Source organism: Peromyscus maniculatus, chromosome 18 (genome assembly GCF_049852395.1).
Source record: "Peromyscus maniculatus bairdii isolate BWxNUB_F1_BW_parent chromosome 18, HU_Pman_BW_mat_3.1, whole genome shotgun sequence".
In the NCBI taxonomy this organism is placed as follows: domain Eukaryota; kingdom Metazoa; phylum Chordata; class Mammalia; order Rodentia; family Cricetidae; genus Peromyscus; species Peromyscus maniculatus.
Genome location: NC_134869.1, coordinates 5,832,145 through 5,856,987, shown reverse-complemented (window position 1 = coordinate 5,856,987; position 24,843 = coordinate 5,832,145). Strand labels below are relative to the sequence as shown.

Below are 24,843 nucleotides of genomic sequence, written 5' to 3'. Positions count from 1 at the left end.
TTAGATAGGGTCTCTAACTGGCCTACAATTCCTCAAGTAGACTAGGCAAGCCTCAAGGACCCACCTGTCTTTACCTGTCCACCACTGAGATCATAAGAGCACCTACATCAACAGACCTTTAAAATCACACACAAATAAAGAACAATAACATTTCTGGCTTTCTCAAGGCAAGCCTTTTACATGTTAGCATCTCATTTTACAATGAGATCCTGGTCCAATTTCTTCATGTGAATTAAACAATGTTCTTTGATACAAATGTTAGAAAGAAGGCCCTGGCAGTCTCAGGGCTGAACAAGCAGAACTCTCAGCATGTATCTACCTCTTACATTGCAGACCCTGAGTCAGTCTGGGGAAACCTGTTGTAATTAGGAGTTATCTGCCCTAGGTTTCTGTGAAGCAGTCTGGGGAATATTGTACAGGCATGAGAAGTAGTCTTGAATATTGTGTACCTGCATGGGAAACAGTTTCTTGTTTTGTGAATTCTCTGTTTAGCTCTTTAGCCCATTTTTTAATTGGACTGTTCAGTATTTTGATGTCTAGTTTCTTGAATTCTTTATATACTGTGGAGATCAATCCTCTGTCAGATGTGGGGTTGGTGAAGATCTTTTCCATTCTGTTGGCTGTCTTTTTGTCTTATCGACTGTGTCGATAAGTTGAGTTTTTTTCTTTCCAAGTCTGTGAAGAATTGTGTTGGGATTTTGAAGGGGATTGCATTGAATCTGTAGATTGCTTTTGGTAAGATTGCCATTTTTACTATGTTAATCCTTCCCATCCATGAGCATGGGAGATCCTTCCATTTTCTGATATCTTCTTCAATTTCTTTCTTTAGAGATTCAAAGTTCTTATCAAAAAGGTCCTTCACTTGTTTAGTTAGTGTTATCCCAAAGTATTTTATATTATTTGTGGCTATTTTAAAGGGTGATGTTTCTCTGACTTCTTTCTCAGCCCTTTTATCATTTGTGTATAGGAGGGCTACTGATTTTTTTGAGTTGATCTTGTATCCTGCCACTTTACTGAAGGAGTTTATCACCTGTAGGAGTTTCCTGGTAGAATTTTTGGGGTCAGTTATGAATACTATCATATCATTTGCAATTAGTGAAAGTTTGACTTTTTCTTTTCCAATTTGTATCACTTTGATCTCCTTTTGTTGTCTTATTGCTCTAGCTAGAACTTCAAGTACTATATTGAATAAATATGGGGAGAGTGGACAACCTTGTCTTGTTCCTGATTTTAGTGGAATCGCTTTGAGTTTCTCTCCATTTAATTTGATGTTGGGTGTTGGCTTGCTGTAAATTGCCTTTATTATGTTTAGGATTGTTCTCTGTATTCCTGGTCTCTCTGAGACCTTTATCATGAAGGGATGTTGGATTATGTCAATGGCTTTTTCAGCATCTAATGAGATGATCATGTGGTTTTTTTCTTTCAGATTGTTTATATGGTGTTACATTGACAGATTTTCATATGTTGAACCATCCTTGCATCCCTGAATTGAAACCTACTTGGTCATGGTGGATAATTATTTTGATGTATTCTTGGGTTTGGTATGCCAGCATTTTGTTGAGTATTTTTGCATCAATATTTATGAGGGTGATTGGTCTGTAATTTATTTGCTTTGCTGCATCTTTGTGTGGTTTGGGTATCAGGGCAATTGTAGCCTGATAAAATGAGTTTGGTAATGTTCCTTCTGTTTCTATTGTGTGGAACGATTTGAAGAGTGCTGGAATTAGTTCTGCTTTGAAAGTCTGGTAGAAATCTGTGCTGAACCCATTTGGTCCTGGGTTGTGGGTTTTTTTTTGTTGTTGTTGTTGTTGTTTTTGTTGGGAGATTTTTGATAACTGTTTAGGGGTTATTGGTCTATTTAAATGGTTTTTCTGGTCTTGATTTAATTTTGGTATGTGGTATCTATCCAGAAAATTGTCCATTTCTTCCAGATTTTCTAATTTTGTGCAGTACATGTTTTTGAAGTATGACCTGATGATTCTCTGGATTTCCTCGTTGTCTGTTGTTTTGTCTCCCTTTTCATTTCTGATTTTGTTAATTTGGGTGCTCTCTCTTTGCCTTTTGGTTTATTTGGCTAGGGGTTTGTCCATTTTGTTGATTTTTTCAAAGAACCAACTCTTTGTTTCATTGATTTTTTTGTATTGTTCTCTTGTTTTCTATTTTGTTGATTTCAGCCCTCAATTTGATTATTTCCTTGCATCCATTTCTCCTGCGTGAGTTTTTTTTCTTTTTGTTCTAGAGCTTTCAGTTGTGCTGTTAATTCATTGGTATGAGATTTCTCCATCTTCTTTATGTGTGCATTTAGAGCCATGAATTTCCTTCTTCACAATGCTTTCATAGTGTCCCATAAGTTTGGGTATGTTGTACTTTCATTTTCATTGAACTCTAGGAAATCTTTAATTTCTTTCTTTATTTCTTCCTTGACTCACTGATGTTTTATGTGGGCATTATTCAGTTTCCATGAGATTGTAGGCTTCATATAGTTTTTGTTGTTGAAGTCTAACTTTAAGGCATGGTAGGTTATTCTAATTTTTTTTGTATCTGTTGAGATGTGTTTTGTGACCAAGCATGTGGTCAATTTTCGAGAAGGTTCCATGGGGTGCTGAGAAGAAGGTATATTCTTTTTTGTGAGGATGGAGCTTTCTATAGATATTTATTAAGTCCATTTGAGTCATCACATCTGTTAGTTCCTTTATTTCTTGGTTAAGTTTCAGTCTGGTAGATCTGTCTTTTGGTGAGAGTGGTGTTTTGAAACCTTCCACTACTAAAGTGTGGAGTTTGATGTGTGTTTTAAGCTTTAGTAATGTTTCTTTTATGAATGTGGGTTCCTTTGTATTTGGGGCATAAATGTTCAGAATCAAGATGTCTTCTTGGTGGATTTTTCCTGTGATAAATATGTAATGTCCATCCTGAACTCTTTCGATTGATTTTAGTTTGAAGTCTATTTTATTAGATATTAGGATAGCTATACCAGCTTGCTTCTTAGGTTCATTTGCTTGGAAAGCCTTTTCCCAGCCCTTTACTCAGAGGTAGTGTCTGTCTTTGAAGTTAAGGTGTGTTTCTTTTATGCAGCAGAAGGATGGATCTTCTTTTCTTATCCATTCTGTTAGTCTGTCTTTTTATAGGTGAGTTGAGACCATTGATATTGATGGATATTAATGACCAGTGATTTTTAATTCCTGTTATTTTTTGTGGTTGTGTTGTGTTGTCCTTCTTTGGTGTATGTTGTTGTGGGATTATATATTGCCTGAATTTTCATGGGTTTGTTTAACTTCTTTAGGTTGGATTTTTTTCTTCTAGTTCTTTCTGTAAGGCTGGATTTATGGATAGGTATTGTTTAAATCTGGTTTTATCATGGAATATTTTGTTTACTCCATCTATGATGATTGAGAGTTTTACTGGGTATAAAATAGCCTGGGTTGATATCCGTGATCTCTTAGTGTCTGCATAACGCTTGACTAGGACTTTCTAGTTTTCATAGTCTGTATTGAGAAGTCTGGTGTTATTCTGATGAGTCTGCCTTTACATGTTGCTTGGTCTTTTTCCTATGCAGTTCTTAATATTTTTCTTTGTTCTGTATGTTTAGTGTTTTAGCTGTTTTTATTACTATAGCTCTATAGTAGAGTTTGAGGTCAGGGATGGTGATGCCTCCAAAGGTTGCTTTATCGTATAGGATTCTTTTAGCTATCCTGGGTCTTTTGTTTTTCCATATGAAGTTGAGTATTTTTCTTTCCAAGTCTGTGAAGAATTGTGTTGGGATTTTGATGGGGATTGCATTGAATCTGTAGATTGCTTTTGGTAAGATTGCCATTTTTACTATGTTAATCCTTCCCATCCATGAGCATGGGAGATCCTTCCATTTTCTGATGTCTTCTTTAATTTCTTTCTTTAGAGATTTAAAGTTCTTATCAAAAAGGTCCTTCACTTGTTCAGTTAGTGTTATCCCAAGGTATTTTATATTATTTGTGGCTATTTTAAAGGGTGATGTTTCTCTGATTTCTTTCTCAGCCCTTTTATCATTTGTGTATAGGAGGGCTACTGATTTTTTTGAGTTGATCTTGTATCCTGCCACTTTACTGAAGGAGTTCATCAGCTGTAGGAGTTTCCTCGTAGAGTTTTTGGGGTCACTTATGTATACTATCATATCATGTGCAAATAGTGAAAGTTTGACTTCTTCCTTGCCAATTTGTATCCCTTTGATCTCCTTTTGTTGTCTTATTGCTCTAGCTAGAATGCCTAGTACTATATTAAATAAATATGGGGAGAGTGGACAGCCTTGTCTTGTTCCTGAATTTAGTGGTATCGCTTTGAGTTTCTCTCCGTTTAATTTGATGTTTGCTGTTGGCTTGCTATAAATTGCTTTTATTATGTTTAGAAATGTTCCTTGTATTCCTGATCTTTCTAAGACCTTTATCATGAAGGGGTGTTGGATTTTGTCAAAGGCTTTTTCAGCATCTAATGAGATGATTGTTGCTGGAGGGCTTCTCTCCAGGTTTCACAAGCCCCGCAGACCCACAATCCACTTATAAAATAATCACTCAGATGCTTATATCACTTATAAACTGTATGGCCGTGACAGGCTTCTTGCTAACTGTTTTTTTTATCTTAAATTAACCCATTTTTATAAATCTATACCTTGCCATGTGGCTAGTGGCTTACCAGAGTCTTTACATGCTGCTTGTCCTGGTGGTGGCTGCAGTGTCTCTCTTCCTCAGCCTTCCACTTCCCAGAATTCTCCTCTCTCCTTGTCCCACCTACTTCCTGCCTGGCCACCTACTTCCTCCTGGTCACTGGCCATCGGTGTTTTATTCATATAGAACGATATCCACAGCATTTCCCCTTTTCTTCTTTTTTTTAAAAAGTAAGGTTTTAACTTTAACAAGGTAAAATTACATATAACAAAACAATTATCGAGCAAGAATTACAGTTACAATATTAAAGAAGATGCCCTATCTATCTTATATTTGTGAATTTAAGTTTTTATATCTAACTTATCTTTTATCATAACTGAGGAAATTACAACTATCTAGTTTTCAACCACATCAAAGATCTGAGAAGGAACATAATGGTACCTGAGAAATGGTAGATGGATGCAAGCAACTTTCGGGAATCTTGCAAGAGTAGACCAAGACAGCTGGCAGCCTGGACAGTCACCTAATGTTTCTCAGCATTGTTGGTGTATTTAAATTGGCTACAGGCGTAGAGTATCTGACAGACCATTTTTAGAAGCAGTAATTCTGAGAGACCATCTTACCCTGTCTTGGTAGAGTACAGTGGTCGCTTTCCTTGTGTCCCGCTTGTCCAGAAAGGACAGCATTATATTTGTACTGTCAGCCGCCAAGGCAAGGGCAGTTCTTTGCCCAGTAGGCCATTTTGTGCCAAAAAGACAAACTTCCAAATGGAAATGTCTTAGAAGCCCAACATTCTCTCGGGATCAATTGGTGCAGCCAGGAGCAATTGTGTCTCATGTCAACAGAATTTTAAGTTATTTAAATGCCATATTCTCTAGGTCTATGAAGTGTTTGAAGATTACCTATCTATCTGAAATATATCTATGTATACCTAGAAGACTTAACTAACATGGCTACAGATATGATTATCATAGATGACTAATTATTAATCTATTTTTAATTATCCATTACAATTTTAAATGAGTTACATAAACATAATACCTCAAACAAGAATAGAAATAAATATATACAGTATAACAAAATTAACTTCAAGTTTGTATCAATAAACTAAAATTTATCCCAATGTAAAACATTTTAAACAAGTTGTTCTTTAAAAGTAGGTTTCATTAATATATCCATTTATCTTATCATCTCCATATCCTCCTATATATCTATATCATATCCCCTTCTCTTTTTTAGAAAGAGATCACATTAATAATCAACCTATTTTAAATAAAAATATTGGTTTTTCTCTGTCCCACATCAGAGGGCTCTTCTGATTTGGGACACAAGAATCTCTTAACCATTTTTTTAAAGCAATATCTCTGGGTTTAGAGGGGGAGTGAGGCAATTCCACCTATAAAGTCAGCTTGGTATATTTGGGAATTTGGGCGTAGCATCTCTTACTACTTCCTGCTGGAGTGGGGCGCTGTATCTTATGGGGACGCAAAGAAAATTTTAGGCCTATGGGGTAGTCTGTGAGGTTGTATTGTGTGAACCAGTTGCCTTGAAACTACTTTGGATGTTGGATCATCTGGGCCATGGTGTCATTGGAGACCTTTCAGGGGGTCTTGGCTGGTGAAACCTGATGTATCTTAATCTAGAACAAATCCACAGCCTCTGGCTTTTTGTGGAAACAAAAGCAGAATCTCTTTTCCAAAGCAACATATCCTTCAATCCAAATTTTGAAGTCAAGGTACCTTTAAAATTTACATTTTGGCATAACTCAACAGCTTTTGAAATCAAATGTTTTTCTTCAGTTACGAATATTAAAGACAACATAATCCAGATTCTCTGTGTGGTAGCCATCTTTACGTGGCTTATTTTTTATATTACCTTGAGCCTATTGCTTTAAACTGTACCATTCTAAGACTGAAATGGCGGTGTGGCTGCTGGCTCCGCCCACTTCAGCTTTCCAACATGGCAGTTGTACATTTTCTGCCAGCTCTGGGAGTCATCAAGTCTCAGAAATAGTGGGTCTAAGCTTTTATCAAAGCAGCGTGTAGCCCAGAAACCTCTTTTTTTTTAATACTAATAAGGACTAAATCTACCATACAGAGTAATGTGCCGCTGTCAGACACCTTATTACCCCCATACTGCTGGTCAAACGCAAATGCCAGGAAACTGCCAGTGTTTAAACCTCCATTTTGTGGCGTCTAGCTGCCTTATGAGACAAGAAGCAGGAACCTGGTTTTGGCTCTCTTTAGAATTGGTTATTAAATATTCTCAGGTTTAAGGTAGAAACTCAAGCCGTTGGGCGCCATTTGTTGCTGGAGGGCTTCTCTCCAGGTTTCCCAAGCCCTGCAGTCCCACAATCCACTTATAAAATAATCACTCAGATGCTTATATCACTTATAAACTGTATGGCCGTGACAGGCTTCTTGCTAACTGTTCTTTTATCTTAAATTAACCCATTTTTATAAATCTATACCTTGCCATGTGGCTGGTGGCTTACCAGAGTCTTTACATGCTGCTTGTCCTGGCGGTGGCTGCAGTGTCTCTCTTCCTCAGCCTTCCACTTCCCAGAATTCTCCTCTCTCCTTGTCCCACCTACTTCCTGCCTCGCCACCTACTTCCTGCCTGGTCACTGGCCATCAGTGTTTTATTTATATAGAACGATATCCACAGCAGATGATCATGTGGTTTTTTTTCTTTCAGTTTGTTTATGTGGTATATTACATTGACTGATTTTCATATGTTGAAACATCCTTTCATCCCTGGGATGAATCCTACTTGGTTGTGATGGATAATTATTTTGATATATTCTTGGATTCGGTTTGCCAATATTTTGTTGAGTATTTTTGCATCAATGTTGATGAGGGAGAATGGTCTGTAGTTCTCTTTCTTTGTTGCATCTTTGTGGGGTTTGGGTATCAGGGTAATTGTCGCCTCATAAAAAGAGTTTGGTAGTGTTCCTTCTGTTCCTATTGTGTGGAACACTTTGAAGAGGATTGGTATTAGTTCTTTGAAAGTCTGGTAGAATTCTGCACTGAAACCATCTGGTCCTGGGCTTTTTTTGGTTGGGAGACTTTTGATGACTGTTTCTATTTCTTTAGGGGTTATTGTTCTATTTAAATGGTTTATCTGGTCTTGATTTAATTTTGGTATGTGGTATTTATCCAGAAAATTGTTCATTTCTTCCTGGTTTTCCATTTTTGTGGAGTACAGGTTTTTGAAGTATGATCTGATGATTCTCTGGATTTCCTTGTTGTCTGTTGTTATGTTGTTGCTAGAGTTTTCCGCCTTGCCCACAGTCAGGACAAATCTTTGTCACCCGCCAGTCCCACAGGCACTCAGACCCAACCAAGTAAACACAGAGACTTATATTGCTTACAACCTGTATGGCCGTGGCAGGCTTCTTGCTAACTGTTCTTTTATCTTAAATTAATCCATTTCCATAAATCTATACCTTGCCCCATGGCTGGTGGCTTACCGGCATCTTCACATGCTGCTGGTCATGGCGGCGGCTGCAGCCAGTCCTTCTGCCTTCCTGTCCTTTTATTTCTCCTCTCTGTTAGTCCCGCCTATCCTTCCTGCCTAGCCACAGCCAATCAGGTTTTATTTATTGATCAATCAGAACAACTTGACATACAGACCATCCCCAAGCACAGCCAAGTGCAGACCATCTCAGACACCTGCACTCAGGCCCATGGTCCTAATCATCCTCTATGCGGACCTGCTGGGTAACACCACAAAGAACCCAAGAAGGGCTCCCACAGGACATACAGAACATCCCACAGCATTATGTCTCCCATTTCATTTCTGATTTTGTGAATTTGGGTGCTCTCTCTTTGCCTTTTGGTTTATTTGGCTAGGGGTTTGTCTATCTTGTTGATTTTTTCAATGAACCAACTCTTTGTTTCATTGATTTTTTTGTATTGTTCTCTTGCTTTCTATTTTATTGATTTCAGCCCTCAATTTGATTATTTCCTTGCATCCATTTCTCCTGGGTGAGTTTGTTTCTTTTTGTTCTAGAGCTTTTAGTTGTGCTGTTAATTCATTGGTATGGGATTGCTCCATCTTCTTTATGTGTGCATTTAGAGCTATGAATTTTCCTCTTAGCACTGCTTTCATAGTGTCCCATAAGTTTGGGTATGTTGTACTGTCATTTTCATTGAATTCTAGGAAATATTTAATTTCTATCTTTATTTCTTCCTTGACCCATTGATGTTTCAGGTGGGCATTATTCAGTTTCCATGAGCTTGTGGGTTTTCTATAATTTTTGTTGTTGTTGAGGTCTAACTTTAAGGCATGGTGATCTGATAAGATACAGGAGGTTATTCCATTTTTTTTTATCTGTTGAGATTTGTTTTGTGGCCAAGCATGTGGTCAATTTTTGAGAAGGTTCCATGGGGTGCTGAGAAGAAAGTATATTCTTTTGTGTTAGGATGGAATGTTCTGTAGATATCTATTAAGTCCATTTGAGTCATAACATCTTTAGGTCCTTTGTTTCATTGTTAAGGTTCAGTCTGGTAAATCTGTCTTTTGGTGAGAGTGGTGTGTTAAAATCTCCCACTACTGATGTGTGGGGTTTGATGTATGTTTTAAACTTTAGTAATGTTTCTTTTATGAATGTGGGTGCTTTTGTATATGGAGCATAAATGTTTAGAATCAATATTTCATCTTGGTTGATTTTTCCTGTGACAAATATATAATGGTCGTCCTGATCTCTTTTGATTGATTTTAGTTTGAAGTCTATTTTATTAGATATTAGGATAGCTACACCAGCTTGTTTCTTAGGTCCATTTGCTTGGAATCCCTTTCCAAGCCCTTTACTCAGAGATTGTGTCTGTCTTTGAAGTTAAGGTATGTTTCTTTTATGCAGCAGATGGATGGGTCCTGTTTTCTTATCCATTGTGTAGCCTGTGGCTTTTTATAGGTGAGTTGAGACCACTGATATTGATGGATATTAGTGACCACTGATTGTTAATTCCTGTTATTTTTTGTGATTGTGCTGTTTTGTCCTTCTTTGGTCTATGTTGGTGTGAGATTATCTATTTCTTGTTTTTTCATGGATGTGTTTAGCTTCTTTGGGTTGGATTTTCCCTTCTAGTGCTTTCTGTAGGGCTGGGATTGTAGACAGGTATTGATTAAATCTGGTTTTATCCTGGAATATTTTGTTTACTACGCCTATGGTGATTGAGAGTTTTGCTGGGTATAATATTCTGGGTTGGCATCCATCGTCTCTTAGTGTCTGCATGAGGTTTGTCCATGATCTTCTAGCTTTCATTGTCTCTATTGAGAAGTCTAGTGTTATTCTGATGGGTTTGCCTTTATATGTTACTTGGTCTTTTTCCTTTGTGGCTCTTAATATCTTTTCTTTGTTCTGTGTGTTTAGTGTTTTGATTATTATGTGGCGAGGGGACTTTTTTTTTTTTGGATCCAGCCTATTCAGTGTGCTGTAAGCTTCTTGCATCTTCATAGCTATTTCTTTCTTTAGGTTAGAAAAGTTTTCTTCTGTGATTTTGTTGAATATATTTTCTGTGCCTTTGAGTTGGTCTTCTTCTCTTTCTTCTATCCCTATTATTCTTAGGTTTGGTCTTTTCATGATGTCCCAAATTTCCTGGATGTTTTGTGTTGCAACTTTTTTGTCTTTAGTGTTTTCTTTGGCGGAAAAATCTATTTTCTCTATTGTGTCTTCAGTGTCAGAGATTCTCTGTTCCATCTCTTGCAATCGGTTGGTTATGCTTGTTTCTGTAGTTCCTGTTCGTTTAGTCAGGATTTCTATTTCCAGCATTCCCTTAGAATGTGTTTTCTTTATTGTCTCAAATTCATTTTTCAGATCTTGGAATGTTTCTTTCATCTGTTTATTTGTTTTTTCTTGGCTTTCTTTGATTTCTCCCTATTTTTTGTTCGTTTTTTTCTTCCATTTCTTTAAGGGAGTTTTTTTTATTTCCTCCTTAATGGAGTTTTTCATTTCCTCTTTAAGAGAATTTTTTATTTCCTCTTTAAGGGAATGTTTTATTTCTTCTTTAAGGGCCTCTATCATCTTCTTAAAGTCATTTTTAGGGTTGATTTCTTCTGTTTCTTCTGTCTTGGTTTGTTCAGGTCTTGCAGGTGTAGAATCACTAGGTTCTGATGTTGCCATATAGGTTGTTGCTTGTATTTTTGCACTGGCGTCTACTCATCTCTTCCTCTGCTCGGTGCAGGTGGTGTCTCTGTCTGAGATTGCCTCCCTTGTTCTAATTTTTAGTCTTGGTTCAGTAGGATTTCTTGGTTAAATTGGTGCTATTGGGCTGTTCCTCAGGGGCAGCTGATCTCAGTCGGTGAAGTATATACTTATGATTCTGGTGATCTGGTTTGGTGGCTCTGCAGTGCCTTCTTCTGTGGTCCCAGGTCACATTTTGTTCATTCGTCAACTCCTCATCTGATCTTGTTTCTTCAGACTTCAAACTGTAGGCATCTGAATCCTCTCCTGGATGGATTTCAGCTGAGTGGGGTACTCCAAGTTGTTGGGTTTTGCAGGATCAGCAGCTGGGCCCTGGGTTGTCCTCAGATGGAGTGTTCAGATTTGTTCTGGTTCCATCCCACGGAGATAGCTTCTTCCCTAGGTGTTGGGGTTAGAGGTGTCCCTGTTCCAAGCTTTTGATTAAGAGTTTGTTTTCACTAGCTCTTCAGAGGGTAATAGCTCTGTTTCTGGTCTTTATTGTGACTGTGTGCTGCCTGCCTGCCTCCACTCCGGGCCTGCCTGCCTCTGCCAGGCCCGTCTTCCTCTGCGGGCCACTGCCGGGCCTGTATGTCTCTGCTGGCTGCTGCCTATGGCCTAGCTGCCTCTGCTTGTCGCCCACTGCAGTGCCTGTCTACCTCTGCGGGCCGCTGCTGGGCCTGTATATCCCTGCCAACCACCACTGGGCCTGTATTTCTCTGCCGGCTGCCGCCGCGGGTCTACCTGCCTCTGCTTGTCACTGCTACCGGGCCCATCTACCTCTGCGGACCGCTGCCGGGCCTCAGGAGTGTTTTTTTTTTTTTTTTTGGTGGGGGAGCAGGGAAAGGTAGCTGTCTTTTCCCTGGGACTCTGATGGGTAGGCCCTAGGGGCTAGAGACCTGATCTACCGGTCTGGAGATGGAGGCTTACCTGTTCCCAGTCAGTGTAGTGTAGGCTTATGATTCTGGTGATCTGGTTTGGTGGCTGGGTGACACCTTCTTTTGTGTTCTCGGGTCATATTTTATTCATTTGTCAACTCCTCAGCTGTTTTGTTTCCTCAGACGATAGACTGTAGGATTCTGAATCCTCCCCCAAATGTATCTCAGCTGAACAGATTATTTAGTAGGGTAATCTCACCAACACTTCCAAGTTTTTGTGTTTTATAGGATCTGCAGCTGGGCCCTGAGTTGGTCTCAGACTGAGTGTTTGTATCCTTTCTGGTTGTGTCCCATGGAGATGGCTCCTTCCCCAGGTGCTGGGGTTAAAGGCATCCCTGTTCCATATTCTTATTCTCCTTGTTTTTACTCTTCAGTGTGTAATAGTTCAGTTTCTGGTCTTTATTATGACCGCATCTCTGCCACCGCTCAGCCTGCCTCTGCCACAGATCTGTCTACCTCTGCCACCACTCAGAAATAAATTTTAAATAAAGAGGGACTAGATAGATGGCTCAGCAACTAAGAGCACTGAGTCTTTTACAGAGGACACATGTTCCATTCCCAGGTTCCACATGGTAGCTAACCCTTGCTGTAACTCTAGTCACAGACATCTCCTGACTTCTTCTGGCCTCTGCAGGTACTTTCCACAGACACATACAGGCAAAACACTGTATAACTAAATTTTTTTTTAAAGTTAGAAAACTGAAAGAATTGAATTCTCTACTGTGATGCCACAGCCATGAGACAGACAGCAGTTAGGGCTAGTTAAAATGAAATCCTCTAGTCTTGCATGGAAGCAGCTGTGGCCTTCTACAGAGCCAGCCTTCTGAGAGGCAAAAGCAGCTTTGTTCTGAGGTTAATAGAGATCATCATAAACATTCATCAAGGAGCAGAGTATACAGTGTTATTAGGTGACTTTTCCTTGATGTTTTCTGTATTTGTATTCTCCATCTTTTGTATCTGTGAGAATTGTCACATTGATACAGTTAACTTTTAGATCAAACATCAAGATTGACAGGTAGCGATTCTTCCCCCTCTGCATGGTCTCCCCCCCCCCACTGTCTCTCTCTTTCTCTCCCAATAAAGCTTTAGAAAAGTAAAAAAATTGACAGTTAGCATAGACTCCAAAGCAGTCTACTTTCACAGTGTCATTTCCTTGATTTCAGCTAAGACCTTGTGGTGCAAGATAAACATGCCAGAGGCATATCTTTCTATCATTTTCATAATTTACATATGTTTCTGTATGACTTTCAGGCAAGAATGCCCCCTGATGTCTCTGCTTTTACATTGTGATCATGTTTAGAAATGGATTTGTTAACTGAGCCTGCCTAGGAAGATAGAGAACTCTAAATGAACATGTCCAGAGTCCCTCAGGAAAATCTACATCCTTCCTTTGCTTAGGAAAAGTATTGTTTTGGAAATAATTCCCATGCTCCTCTTGCCTCCTGCAGGTAAGAAAACTTTCTCCTTTTATTTGTCTTGTCTATTGTGATGGATAGATTTTTATTGTTTTATTTATTTGTTTGTTTTTGTTTTTTAATTTATTTTTAAATTACACTCATGATATTAATTATATTTGTGGTATTCATTGATTACATTCGAAGTATTCATTCAATAATTATATTTATGATATTCATTAATTACATTAATTGTGTTGATTTATTACATTCATGATATTATGTACTGATACTACTGTCCATTTGTGGGGTTTTTCCATCACACAAAACAGAGATTCTGTACTTAGGAAATCATTGCTCTATTTTCCTTTCTTCTCTGTCTTGAGATAACATCTAATCTTTCTGTCTGTATGAATTTTATATTCTGTATATTTCATGCAATACCATTCTATAGTATTTGTCCCTTTTTTAATGTAAAAACATTTTATGTACAACTGAAGGAGAAATAGTACTCAGATAGCCTGAACATAAAAACAGGTTATAATTTAAAAGTCCAAGATTATTTTAAACAGTAAAATATTTTTTCTGTAGAAAATAGTATAAAGGATAACATTTCCTAATAAGCCCTTTTAGCCAAATGATAGCTGAATTATACATATAAATATTGATTAGATTCTGGGATACAGAAGAAACCTATCTTCATCTGTTCAGAGAGCTATGTTTACTTAAGTTGTGTAAGTGAGATTCCTATTCATCTTCCCCTTCACTGATTTATGGCAGACATTTTTCTATAGGTTAATCCATAATCTAAAAAGATTTTAGCCTCCCCCCCTGAAAGTATGGCCAGCATTTTCATTCATCAGCTTGATACAGTATAAATTCTTATCCTGATAATGAAATGTTTCACTAAAGCTTGTCCAGTGATTAGGTAAAACCAAAACCTACTATATAATTAGTGAAGATCCTCCAAACTCTGGCCATTAGCCAGTCATCACTGTGACAAAGACCCAACAACCAACTTCAAAGGGCAGGGATTTATCTTTGGCTCCCAGTTTTCTGAGGTTCCAGTCCATAGGTGGCCAGCTCTAATTGTTTCTTGGTGAGGCAGAGCATTCTGGGGGAGGGGTGTGGAGGCAAAGCTTCATACTTCATGAGATCTTGTCCTAACAAACAAAAACATGGGCTTCCTGTATGCTTAGGCTAGCACTCTATCAACTGAGCTCCGTCTCCAACCCCTGAATGATAGATGGTTGCATGGAGATATCATAGAAGAAATACTGGTGGGATCTCTGTAAATTAGAGGCCAGCCTGGTCTACAAACGAGTTCCAGCACAGACTCTAAAGCTACACAGAGAAACCCTGTCTTGAAAAAACAAAACAAAACAAAGCCCAGCCCTTGGGGAAGGAGCTGTCTCTGTGGGATGTGATCAGAACAGACCTGAACATTCTGCCTGAGGCCAACCCTGGGCCCAGCTGCTGATCCTGCAAAGCCCAACAATTTGGAGGTGTTGGTGAGATTGCCCTACTGATCAACCTGTTCTGCTGAGACCCATTCGGGAGAGGTTTCAGAAGCCCTCAGCCTTCAGCCTTCGGTCTGAGAAAACAAGATCAGCTGAGGAGTTGGCAAGCAAGCAAAATGCGAACTGAGAATGCAAGAGAAGGGGCCGACCAGCCACCCAGCCAGATCACCAGAATCATAAGCCCACCCTACACTGACTGGGAACAGGTAAAGCTACATCTCCAGACTGGCAGACCAGGTCTCTAGCCCCGAGGCCCCAGCCATCAGAGCTCCAGGGACCAGACAGCTACCTTTCCCTTCTCCCTCACCAAAAAACAAAAAACAAACAAACAAAAAAAAACCAAAACAAAACCCAGGCCCTGTGAACCAAACAACCACTGGAGCCTTAAGCCTACCCAGCGCCAATTGAGAACAATTGCTCCTTGAGACAGAACCCACTAACACTGATCAGACTAAGCTGCTCCCGATGGATATCCTTAATAGTCAAACTGACAAACCCAAGATTTGGATACACCCATGAGGAATTTTTCTCAAAGATTTTGTAATTAAAGACCCATCTTTGTTTTTTGTTTTGTTTTTTTGGGTTTTTGTTGTTGTTGTTTTGTTTTTGTTTTTTCTTTGAGACAGGGTTTCTCTGTGTATCTTTGGTGCATGTCCTGGATCTCACTCTGTATGCAAATCTGCCAAAGGGTAGACACTTATCTCTAAATGTGATGTTCCTGGTTAAAAATAAAGTTGCAGGAGGACACACTTTCCTTCACAATTGATGATCCCCCTCTAGGTTTTTGGCTACCATGGGAATATTTGTGGGGAGATCTAATTTAAGAGATGAGATTCTCAGATAATACTAGAGGTCTCAGAAGGGAAGAAGAGAACACAATCTCCATAAGACCAAGAGGAAAGCATATTGCTTCCTGGACAGAGTTCTTATTGACTGAGTCAGCAATGACACTCTGAGGTGTTCTCTTCCTGGCTGTGGCTGAGAGCTTTTCCAATTGAACAGAAACTCAAGGAGGACAGAGATCCAGCTACAGTGGACCCACTTAGATCCCCCTGCTTCTGGAATCCTGTGCTCCTACCTCATCTGGGATACAGTGAAGTGATGTTGCATCTTTACTGCCAAGTCCCTTTGCCGGGTGAGCTGCTCCTTCTGCTTCATCAGGGACTGAAGATCTTCCTCAAGTCTTTGATGTTCCTGTTCATTAGAAGAGTGTGTTTTTAGGAGAGGGTTTCCTGAACTCCTGTACATATAGACACATGCATGCACACACACACACACACACACACACACACACACACACACACACACTCACATACACATACTTGAACACACACATGTACATGGATGCACACATACAAGCACACATATTGCATACATGTTTAATTTCCCAGATAACACTATTGTAAGACCAGATCACCTGGGATACCATGGAGAAGAAAGTGACCTTTCATTAACCCACACCTTCTCTACCTTTATTCTAGCCCAGAGGCAGGAAAACAGGATGCTCTGAACACCAGGATGTGGAGAAGGTTGTGTACTTTTACTCTGTTTTGATAATTTTTCATTTAATTTTTACTTTTTATGTGTTGGTGTTCTGCCTGCCTGTGTGTGTGTATAACACATGCATGCTTGGTGATCTGGGAGAAGAACTCAGTAGGCAGATCCATCAATGTAGTGCTTGCCTTGTATACCTATAAACAGACAGGTGAACCCCTGGGTTCCTGACCAGTAATCCAAGCTGTCCTAGCAAGTTCCCCAATCTGTTAATTGAGGGCTTAGTTCCCCAGCACTGGACCACTGGATGGCAGTGGACCAGCCCTTTGGTCTCTCTCAATTCTTCTCAGTTCCTCCAAGCAGGGCAGCTTCCTCCTAAAGAAGCTCTCTAAACCACAGGTTGCCTCAATTTAGGCCTAAAACAAATCATCTGAAAACTAGAAAATCTCTAAAATCATGAGTCTATGTTAACCTTTCCTCCAAGTAAGATGACTGTGTCAGGTATTTCTTTGAGTAACAGAAGGTTGACTAACTCATGGCCAAATAATTGCATATAATATTCCATGCTTCACAATATTCCATGGACCACATTGTACATTTTCCCTCATCAATGAAAGGCATCTGAATAGTTTCTACCTGGGGTTTTCTGAGGAGTCCTGCTGTAACCCTGTTGTCCCCAACATCCTCCGTGGACACCTAATTTACATTCTGAATCAATGGTCCATCCGAAGTCGGCAGTTCAACATTCTGAATAATTGTACATAGCTTGTCACAGGGATGCACCATTTTACACTACTGGCAATGTCTGATAGTCCTCATTTATGCCAACCTTCCATCAGGCAAATTTTAACTCAGTATGAAGAAATTTGGAATAAAAGCAGTTTCTGAGTGCTGCAGACACAACATGGAGTGGGTGCTTTAGAGTATGGTGAGTCTAAGGGGGTGCACTGAGACAGCCTCTTCTCACACCTCAGCATAGCTGTGGGACTTCTGCTGGGCTGAGATGCAGTCACAAGCACCTCTGCAGTTCAGAATTTCTCAGGGAATAAAGTCCAGGCCAAGCTCCAAGGACAAGGTTAGCTGAACCAAGTGAGGCAAAGGTGAAAGGAAAATGGCAACAGGCAATGAGGAGAAGAACAAAACAGGATGCAGGGAAGTCATCAGTGGTCAGCCACCATTCACCCAGGGCAGAGAAGGACACAAACCCTCAGACAGCCTTTCCTGCCTCTCAGTAGCCTCTTTCTCACTTTCTTGTACCCCATTACTTTGTTTTTCTCCAAAGGATTTCTTTGCAGATAAGTAGTTCTGCCTCTACAAATACATGAAAAATGTTTGGCTTGCATCAATTTTTGTCTTTTGTTATAGTTAGCTGTGTGGACATGCAGAGTGATGGGCAGCTCCATCTCTTCTTTGACTGATGCAAAGTTTTACTAACCAGATTAGGCACAATACCTTCTCATTTAAATCTGTCTCCATCATTCTTAAAGATGACCCCATGCAAAGAAGTTTTTACCACCCAACTCATTGATCATGCAGATAAGTAACAACCTCTGCACACCTGAGCTTGACCACACAAGACCAAGTGCCCATGGAAGAGGGCTGGACCTAAAGCCCAAGTTGATCCAAGTTGACACATCATAGTCTACTCACTAAACCTACCCAGACTCCTCCACATGAGACATTGATAGCACCAGAGAATGGTATTCACCCATTGTCATTACCCAATAACTTTTTTACCAGATTACAGGGCATATTATATGAAAACAGCCTAGGTTAGTCACTAGGAGGTGACTTAGGTCACCTACAGCACTTTCTGAAAATGCAGAGCTCTATACAATTATGAGGAGGAATCTGTCCTAAGATTGTTGTGAAGCCAGTAAGACAAACCAGACATTTCCTGGGAAGTTACCTCTATGCTGTGAACAAAAAGAAGTGTACTTTATATTTCTAAATGCTCCATTGTTTGATTTTTCTTATTTATTACAAAACTCATTAATCCCAAAGTAATCAAAATGTGCGAAAATTAAGAGAATCCAACAAGTCAATTTTCTTTCTGACCAAATGACCAAATGAATCATATAGCAATGAGATGAGACAGAAAAAGACAGGAAGTCTCCTGAGGAGTCAGGAGATCCAAAGATCTGTGGCTCTCCAGCTTAGACAGAACAAAAAATCTCAGGCTCAGTGAGAGACTAAGGCTGAAGGGAATAAAAAAGAAAGCAACAGAGGACACTTGATGCTATCATCTGGCCTTCCAAAAAACCCACAAATGTACGCATCCTCAGGCATGCATACAACACACACACACACACACACACACACACACATATGCACGCACGCACGCGCGCGCGCGCGCACACACACACACACAAAACACACACACACACACACACACACACACACACACCAATGAAATCTTATGAGAACAGAATGCAATGAAGTGGACATCACACTGAATGAGGATATTACCAGTTGAATTGAGACTCCTCACACTAGCTGTTTCAAGTGAGACCCACAATTCTGCTTTCCATTGTTTTGAGACTAAACATGCCTGGGGAAATATGCTGTGTGCTTCTGCAGGCTATGTTGATTCAGTTGGAGAAAATTATTCTCTTAAAATCTCAAATCTGCCACCCTGACAATCTCCTGTCATGTGCTCATGAAACATCCCTAGTCATCCAGTGAGCTTCTGAGTGTAAGATCCAGGATGGGTGACCTGGCCAATGTCACTCACAGCCAACACTATTGACAAGCTGTTACTTAGGGTTCTGTCAATGTTAAACAAGAGCTTGGCCAGGTAAAGACAACACCATGGCAGTCTGGGAACAAGAGGGTAAAATGCCATATGACACCAATAAAATATCCATGAGACCCAGTCATTTGGCTTTTAAAGGGGGCATTTCTCCTTCCATGTTGTGTCTGCCTCTGATCTCATATGACCTCTTGTAGTAGGAATCTTAAAAGTTCTTATTGATAAAATCAAACCTGAGGCCAGTTATTGGGGTGAATACTGGAAGGTCAGAGAGACAGCACAAGCCACAGCTATCTCACCTTGCCAATTCCTCAGCTGGTCCTGTTTCCTCAGACTGGAAGCATCTGTGTTTTCATCCCAATTGCTCTCAGCTGAACTGCTGCTTCAAAGCCTGAAAGCTTACCCAGCTGAATGCTTAACCAGCCACATGCTTAACTAGTCAAATGCTTAACCAGCCAAATGCTTAACCTGGCAAATGCTTCTAGTTTCTGGTCCTTATGCCTTATATACCTTTCTGCTTTCTACCATCACTCCCTAGGATTAAAGGCTCACTTTCTGGGATTAAAGGTGTGAGTCACCATGCCTGGCTGTTTCCAATGTGGCCTTGAACTCACAGAGATCCAGAGAGATTTCTACCTCTGGAATGCTAGGATTAAAGGCGTGTGCTATCATTGCCTAACTAGTGGCTTTTCTGTTCTCTGACCCCAGATAAGTTTATTAAGGTACACAATATTTTGGGGAACACAATACCACCACAACCTCTACCAAGCAAGTGAGACCCAGACCCTTGACCCCACTCACTGAGATCTCTGTGCTACTCCTTATGTGGCTCATATCATAACACCGCTCCTTCCATAGTAACATATCAGTGAGTGACATGTGATTTACTCATCTCCCTTGATGGATTATAGCTTCTAGCAGAGCAGTAGGGTTTTCTTATCAGTCATGTAATGCCTTCCAAGAGGCTAACTCCTCAGAAAGACTTGTGAATGATCACAGAAATGAACTATTACATGGGATGGGTCAGTTGCATAAGTGAGGAGATGGTAACATGGGTGTGTGTATGCGTGTGTGCATGGTTAGACAGGTGGGCAGCTTGGCCCTGCTGCTTCAACCTACCTGCTGCTGCTTCTTCCAGAGGTCATAGATCTTCTCATGGGCCTCCTCACAGAGCCTCCTTGCCTCCTCACAGGACTCGTAGTAAAATCTGCTCCCCTTGCAGCTTTCTGTTGTCCTCTTTCAACATGCACACTCTTTCCTTCAGTTGAGTCCATTCCCTCAGTAACTGACTGTAGAGGGTGCTGAAATATCACCAAAAATGATGATCTCCACCTCCATCTGCCATTCCTGCCTCCTAATACTACCATCCCTGCAAGGTCCCATGTCCCCATCACCAAGATCTTTGGACTGAAACCCACATTTGCCATGCCTGCATCACTCAGGTGCAGACTAAATCTAGAGAATAATTTCAGAAAGACTTAAACTATTTCTGAATACCCTCACAGCAAATGGGATCCATGATCATCTGAGAACTGTATCCCCTATGTCCCCAACACAAACCCTGGTGCTTAACTGTTCACAGAATTGGGAAAACATGGGCAGGTAGAGGGAAATCATACTCTGAGGGGGACAAAGGACCCAATGGGAATCCATTCCATCTATGTGTCCCATAGAAACCAGCTCTGTAATCTCCTGCCAGAGCCACAGAAAACATTCATGGTGCAAACCATGTTTTCTCTCTACAAGCCTCAGAAGTTGACAGTTGAAGTTGGGAGGGATCTCAGACTCTTCACTCTTAGTAGAACCCAGTTTAGGAGGCACAAGTCCAAGAGCTATAAGTCAGGCTGCTTGCTAAGAGGTAAACAGGCTAGAACCACAGCCCACCTTTGTTCAAAGGTGAAGAAGGGGAGAAGCTGCTGTGGAATTTCTTTTTTATGCTGTGATTATGTGTTGCTCCCATTGATTAATAAATAAGCTGCTTTGGCCTATGGCAAGGCAGGATGGAGACAGGCAGAAAAATCCAGGAGAGACAGAGAAGAAAGTCAGGTGTGGAGGAGATGTGAGCTGCCACCCATGGAGCAACATGCCAGCAGCCTGGCAATGCAGCAGCCATGTGGAAAAATATAGATTTATTAGAAATGGGTTAATTTAAGGTGATAGAGCTAGCTAGCAAGAAACTTAAGCCAGTGGCCATACAGTTTGTAAGTAATATAAGCCTCTGTGTGTTTATTTGGGACCATTTGACTGCAGGAGGCAGGTGGGACAGGTTCCTCTTGACAGCTGGGTCAGGCAGGACTGGAGAAACTTCAGACTACCAGAAACAGTCCTTACCAATTTCTGGGGTCCCACCTAAATTAGGCATTCACCAGTAGGAGTTGGTCTTCTCACTCAGCTCCTTGCACTTGCAGGAGACCTCACTAATCTCCTTGGGGAATTTCTTTGCATCTGACATCTACTTCTTATGCTGTATTTTCAGCATCTCCAGCTCAGAATTTAACCTGTGGTAGGGCATGGCCCCAGGAGCAAAGAACCCCATGAATACAGGCCTCAGGGACCACATGAGTTAAGGTTCTGTTTTGTACTACACTATCCCACTGGATGTCACACCACAAATTCTACGTAGTAGAACTCTTGATGTGCATTAGACTTGCCTCACTGCCTCAGGGCCAGGAAAGGCTGGGTGTCAATAGGGAGGAAGACAGAGCTACATGATCTCCCTCAGTATGCCTGGACAGGTAGACTAGCTGTCTAAGGAGGTCCTAAGAGTCTGTGCCACAGATCCAGGTCTATCTGAAATCTGCAATGACACTTCCACTGTCTTGAGAACAGAGATTCTTTCTCCTTACAAGGATACCCAGGACACATAATCAGTGTTACTATGGAGGAGGCACTACATGGGGATGGCTTTATAAACTACCAAGAGGATTCCAATGAGGGACCAGGGTGAGTACAAAGCTGAGAGCAGTGATGCCCAATGTGGGGCTTCCTGGCCTCAGCACTTATATCACCTGAAATCTTTGAGAAGGGCATATTCTCAGGCCTACTGTCAATCTCTGACTCACAGAATCTGGAAGGACACACACACACACAAACACACACACACACACACACACACACACACACACACACACACACACAGTGTGAGGGAGCCTCTCAGAGACAGTACAGAACACACTCAGACACCCAATCCTCAGCACAAAGAGATTTATTACCCAACAGGGCAAGCATGACATTCGGAACCTGCCTCTGGATCAGGCAAAGCCAGACAGCAAGCAGCAGGCTTTTCTCAGCAGTGGGTTTTTAAGTAGAAAGGTTAAGTCTGTGCTAGGGTGAGTTGTTGAGATCTGATTGAACAGGTTAGCCAGTGTAGCCAAGTAATGAATTTTGATTATTGGACTTTGGTGTTTAGTTTCAAGAATCAGTCAGTGTCCACAAAAGGGAATGAAGTTTGCGGACTAAATTTAGTAATGTAATCTAATGGTTTATCAAGGGAGAAGGAAGTGAAAAGGGCAAAACCTGCCACTGCCATGTTTGCAATGTTTGGGCCCCTTAGAGAGCACTCCACACACATAAACCCACACACAGTTAGGAAGTCAGAGAAATGCAGGTAGGTGGCATTTCCTCACAGTATAAGGAACAAAACCAGAAAAGAGCATGGATGATCTCCAGGCATTCCAGGCACACAGATGCTCCCAAAGCAACAAGCAAAGTAAATATCTAGTCAAATATAAACACTCAACTAGGAGCACCAAGCATCTCATAAAAGCCAATGCCTGTCAATGCCTCTTGAAATGCATATTACACCCTACTGCCCCTCTCTGTAGATAGTGATTCAGGCCACAGGCTCGGTTTTTCATTTGGTAGGAATCAGTACAGCCTGTGTCCTATCTCACCCCCACAGGCTTCAGTTCTGCTTCTCAGATGCACTCAGGACACAGTACGGCCAAGTCAGTCACCAGAGAAAAGGGCATGATGAATACCTGTTGTTCAACTCATTGTTGTTATAAAGGGCCAGGAATTCAAGCAGTTCATTCCTCTCATTGGTCATCATCTGTAGCTGAAGCATCAGTTTATCCACCTGGTTCAGCTGCTGATCCTGCTCATTGAGGAAGATAGGTGTGCATGATGCCTTCCTAGTAGTCCCTGTAGGTACATAAACAGTGAATTTGTACAGATGAATGGCATAGGGCCAAGAGATCACGTGGAGTCCCAAGAGGAGGCCTGAGGGAGAGGAAATGCATGGCACCCAGTGAAGCCCTCAAAAATCAGAGCATCTATCTTTAAACTGGGGTCCCCTGTGTCATGTGTCTGTCTCCAATCACTATGACTAGATATACACCTCAGACCCTACTGCAATCCCACTGTCCCTGAAAGACATAAGCAAGGCCACACATATTTGTTTGGAATTTTCAGCAGATACCTGATGTGATATAAGAGAGTTCTGGACTGCCTGGTACTTTGCACCTCCCAGTCCTGGTAACCGGTGTGCAGGACTAAAAGCAACTGAATATCTCAGACCTGAGTACATGTATGGGAAGTTTTCTTCCCTGGTATATATATCAGATATCCATGAAACCTACAGAAATCTACTGAGAATAAAGTGCAGCAATATCCTACTCTGATACCTTATTAGTGATTCTGTACCCCCTTTGGCATTCTTTGCCACTCAGAGTGAACTGATCAAGGTCCCAGCACAGCAGCTTCATCTTTGACCATTCCTGCCCTTCTGCCAACTACCTATCAGAATTCCTCCACTTCGGATCTGCTCTTTAGGAACCCAGATAAGCAGCACAGGCTCATTGCTTCAGATGATGATAGCCACTGAAACCTATTACTGGAAGTTCCAGTTGTAGACTCAACTCCTTTTTAGAAAACCTGGGCTTCCTCTGCCAATCAATGTGCTCAGTCTTGCCAACATGTTGATTGGTGAACCCTATAAGCACTTAATGAATACCTCAGGACAGTAGGCATTGCCACAACACTGGTGATTTCACAAAGGATGCCAAGGGCTCTCCAGGATACAACAGAATTTCCAAAGAAGAGATTGTTAGGGTCACTGCCAATGTCATTACCTATCTGATAACCAACTCTTACCCAATTCACCAAAAGCCAAGCTACCCTTTCTTAGCAGCCTTCCCTTAGAAACAGGGGAAGGTCTCTAGCATCTCCTCCTTCCAATCCAGGTATCTCTCTGATTCAATAGAATCTAGTTCATTCTAATTCAGTAGTTAACCATGTGTGGAAAGACCCATTTTCCAAACACTGCCCAGGAATGGCTCTTCTCATCCTGAAGATCACTAACAAGATAAGAAATAAAGGATGCTAAGAAATTGGATCAGGATAATGGGAATGGAAGATCAGTTCCACAAGGTGAACAAGCACATCAGAGAAGAACCACAGGTCAGTTACAATGTATGGGGATGGTGGAGGATTACATCGGTCCTGTCAGAGCAATGATAAGTCACATAGGTAATGAGGAAACTTTTGCTAAAGGCTTCATCAGAATACATTCTATCTATCATGATTTTAGCAAAGGTGTTATCAACTATTGAAAGGTATGACTGAAAATATCTAAGGACAGGACATCTACAGTTGAGCCCTCAGACACAAAGAACAGATATAGGAAGAGTGATATTCCAGTCCTGGAATCAAGGTAGAGTAAAGATGACTGGCTACTGAGAGAGCAGCAACTCAGTGTAAAACAGCATTATCCTACAGCTTTTCCCTTTTTCTATCTAAATAAAAAGAAAGTTTTTAACTTTAACATAGTAAAATTACATATAATCGAACAATTGTAAAGCAAGAATAACAGTTGCAATATCTAGTCTATATTTGGTAAATTCAAAGAAAATATTCTATTTATCCTATATTTGTGAGTCTAAGGTTTCATATCTAATTTATCTTTTTTTATTGGTGAAAACTTTGTTTGT

General features: G+C 40.7%; 2 long non-coding RNA genes across 2 annotated transcripts in view; one reads left to right on the top strand and one right to left on the bottom strand.

Annotated features, from left to right (window-relative positions):
• Positions 1-13,030: 13,030 nt before the first annotated feature.
• On the bottom strand, positions 13,031-24,090 carry LOC143269375 (uncharacterized). The gene is made up of 5 exons (XR_013045784.1): positions 23,651-24,090; positions 22,894-23,056; positions 20,033-20,214; positions 15,746-15,861; positions 13,031-14,310 (listed from the first exon to the last, which is right to left on the bottom strand). It is a non-coding gene; the product is annotated as an uncharacterized LOC143269375 (long non-coding RNA).
• LOC143269376 (uncharacterized) overlaps positions 24,002-24,843 on the top strand; it is an 81,305-nt gene continuing 80,463 nt past the window's right edge. Inside the window, exon 1 of the long non-coding RNA XR_013045785.1 lies at positions 24,002-24,313. This is a non-coding gene — a long non-coding RNA (uncharacterized LOC143269376). The remainder of the gene's footprint in view (positions 24,314-24,843) is intronic.